This window comes from Chrysochloris asiatica, unplaced genomic scaffold (genome assembly GCF_000296735.1).
Source record: "Chrysochloris asiatica unplaced genomic scaffold, ChrAsi1.0 scaffold00227, whole genome shotgun sequence".
Lineage (NCBI taxonomy): Eukaryota > Metazoa > Chordata > Mammalia > Afrosoricida > Chrysochloridae > Chrysochloris > Chrysochloris asiatica.
Window position 1 is genome coordinate 1,433,909 of NW_006408745.1, and position 3,900 is coordinate 1,437,808.

Genomic DNA, 3,900 nt, shown 5'->3' on the forward strand with positions numbered 1-3,900 from the left:
CACCTCAATGTAAAGAAAACAAAAAATCCTCGCAATTGGACCAGTAACTAGTATCATGGTAAGTGGAGAAAAGATTGACGTTTTCAAAGACTTCCTTTTGCATATCAGTACTCTTGAAAGCAGCAGTCAAGAAATCAAACAATGTATTGCATTAGGCAAATCTGCTGTACAAGATCTCTTTAAAGTATTCAAGAGCAAAGATGTTAGTTTGAGGACTAAGTTGTCCCTGACCCAAGCCATGGTATTTTTAATAATCACATATGTATGTGAAAATTGGACAACAAACCAGGAAGACTGTAGAAGAATTGATGCAGTTGTGTTTTGGTGTTGGAGAAGAATATTGAAAATAAAATAGACTGCCATAAGAACAAATAAATCTGTGTTTAAAGGCGTGCAACCTGAATGCTCCTTAGAAACCATAATGGTGAGACGTCATCTCTCATACTTTTGGAAATACTATCAAAAGAGACCAGTCCCTAGAGAAGGATATCATGCTTGGTAAAGTGAAGACTCAGATTAAAAGAGGAAGGCCCCGAATGAGATGAATTGACACATGGCAGCAGCAATGGGCTCAACTGTAACACCAATTGTGAGGATAGTGCAGGACGAGGTAGTGTTTTGTTCTGATGTACATGGGGTTGCTATGGGTTAGAATCAGCTTGATAGCACCCAACAACAAAAACAGCTAGTAATGAACTCATGTGAAATGCAACACATGGACAGATTGTCTGTGGAATTAAGTCATACTAAAAAACAAAGTCAGTTTCATGGAACACCTGGGTAGGTCTGGCTAAGACTTACAATAATAATAATTTTAGGGCCCAAACTATTGTAGCATCATGCTGTTTTAGGTCCAAAAGTTATTATTATTAAGAATTACGCATAAAAACTGGAAGGTAAGTCTCATGCTGTTGTTGTTGTTATTATGTGTTGTCAAGTTGATTCCAACTCATAGCAACCCTGTATGGGGTTTCTGAGAAATGGCTCATTGGATAAGCCCAGTGCCTAGCTCATAGTGCCACACCAAGACTTCAACTATCTTGGTGGTGGTGGTTTTGTGCTGGAGAGATCGTTACGACTCATAGTGACCCTGCATAGGGTTTCCAAGGCTGTAACTCTTTACAGGAGCAGAAAACTCCATCTTTCTCCCACAGAATGGCTAGTAGTTTTGAACTGCTAACCTTGAGGTTAGCAGGTAGAATAGAGTGGTGGTTACCCTACTCAATAGAGGTGGTTACTCTATTCGAGCTGCTTCCAACTATCATAATGACACATTTTTAAAAGAAACTAAGGATGACCCTGAAAACCACAGTTAGTAACGCTCTTATTTGTAGATTTACATGGAAAATCTCAGTAATATTCATGTGCATACATCCTGAACATACCAGTGTGAAAGAATCATGAAAGACCCAATCCTATAAGAATACTGTGATTGTACCATTATAAAAGTATCAGAATGCATGATAAAGGATCAGCATAATCTCAACTTTCCAGGATTTTTCATATTTTTCTGTGTGATATTGTCCTCACCCATAAATTGGGAAAATATCCTCTAAACCTCACATAATTTAATGACAGCTGAAGGAAAGGTTAAATAAGTAACTTTCATTTAATTTAAAAGTGCTAATAAACCCTGTTTAAAAGATAGTTAGCAGTCTGTCCCTGGAAAGATAGTATCAGAACTCAAAGTAACCTTGGTAAACTGTGGAGAAGTGGTCAGAAATCATAAAACCAGGAGGGAAAGTAAATTTGCTTTCTACATGCAAAATGTGGAAAAATCGAGTAAAAGCAAATCGGATAGAGGAAAAAATGGAAAGTTAAAATAGGTACATGAAAACCTAAGCATTTATTTAAACATTCATGCAATATGTTGTTGTTGTTAGGTGCCATTGAATTGGCTCCAACTCATAGCAACCCTACGTGCAGCAGAACGAAACACCGTCTGGTCCTGGGCCATCCCCACAATTCCTGCTATACTTGAGCCCAATGTTGCTGCCACTATGCTAACCCATGTTGGGGTCTCCCTCTTCTTTTTTGTTGTCCCTCCACCTTACCAAGTATTATATCTTTCTCCAGGGACTGGTTCTTCCTGATAATATGTCCAAAGCATGAGTATGTGGATAATTAAAAATGTATCCTTGATAGAAGTACAAAGGGACTTGAAAAGGTTCGTAGAAAAATGGAATTGAAAGATACCGACGTTTTTCCACAAACTTTTGAAGCAACCTCATATATAAGCACCTTTTTTGAGTAACCCAAACAAACCAAACCCATTGCCATCAAGTGAGTTCCACCTCAAAGTGACCCCTATAGGACATAGTCAAATCGTGCCCAATTAGGGTAAAGCTTTATGAAAGCAGATTGTCACCTCTTTCTCCCACAGTTGTTGTTGTTAAATGTGTTGAGTTGGCTCCAACTCACAGTGACCCGTTATAGGGTTTCCAAGGAGCAGCTGCTGGGTTTGAATCACCAGCCTTGTTTATTAGCAGTCCACCGCATATCCTATAGCACCATAACAGACATGATTCAGCTGTGGATGTTACCAGAGTTCATTGTAATGATAAAAACTTGAAATTCTAACATGGGTATAAAAGTGAACCATCTCAGAAGCAGGAGTGGGAATCTCAATCCATCTAAGATGAAGAGCCAGGTTTGGAATATGTCCTATGAACCCAGAGATCTCTGTGCATTGAACTTCCTGGGCCCAGGGACAGAAAGCTGTGACGCTGGAGAAGTAGTACAGAAGCAGCAGAACCAAGAAACATGAGACACAGTGGTGAACTTCCCAGACCATGGAACATATAAAAGCCGAGTGACTTTCGGCAGGAGGCTTACTTGCAGAGTGGGGTGCCTCTAGGCATTTAATTGTAGGGGTGCTAGGTTTGCTGGCCCAGGAGCTAGAGTTGAGTACCTTCAGACTGTGGTTTATTGTGGAGTGGTGTGTGCTGTAGTCATTCAGCAGCAGCCCTAAAAGAGCTTTGTAATATTGGTCAGACAGAGAGAGCCTGGCCATTGGGCATTGCTGTTGCAACTGGAACAATTCGATCCTGAGCACTTCAGACCCTGAATTGTAACCTGTTACCCTCCTAATAACCCCCTGACTGCCAGTATGATGTCTGAGTTCTGTGTGGCCATTGTAATGAATTCTCGAACCTAGATGAAAGTAGGGTGTGCTATGAGAGATGATTGGAGTCATTGTTTTGTGCAGTAGGTATGATGAAATGAATAACTGCAAACCAGAAAATAAAAATAGAAACTAAAGCAGAGGAATATATTCAGAAAGAGGTATAATTTAATACACAATCTTCAAGTGTGTGAAGTGAGGAGACATGAGAAGTAAATGTGGTTCTCTCTACTGAGGACAGAACAAGAGAAGTGAACATAAAGCATTCGGTGAGGGATTAGCTATAAGTAAGAATTTCCTGAGAGTGAGAGTTGTGAAATATCAAAACAGGTTACTAAGGAAGGTTGTGTTGCTCCTTTTCCGGGAGGCCTTAAAAATAGGAGAGGTGGAATCTTTGTGAAGTAATTTGGGTATGATATTATCTGAAGGATGGAAAAATAATATGACCTTGCATCGCCTCTGCCAAAAATAATATCCAGCATTTCTAGCCCCATTGGCTAAATAGAAATACAAATAGCTGTTTATACAAATATATAGATTTCACTTCTCTTCCCATGACAAAAATTGGCTTTCTCATAGATATCCATTTTACAAGTGACCTTTCCAAGCCCATCCTGAAATTTGCCGTACTAAATTTAGGAAAATGCTTACTAAATATTCCTCCTAACTGATTTTCTTCAAATGAACTTGACAGAAGTTGTGCTACTGTGTTCATTGTTTTTCCATTTCATAAGATGTAAAAGATGACCCATTTGTGTCATTTAAAATTATAGGTT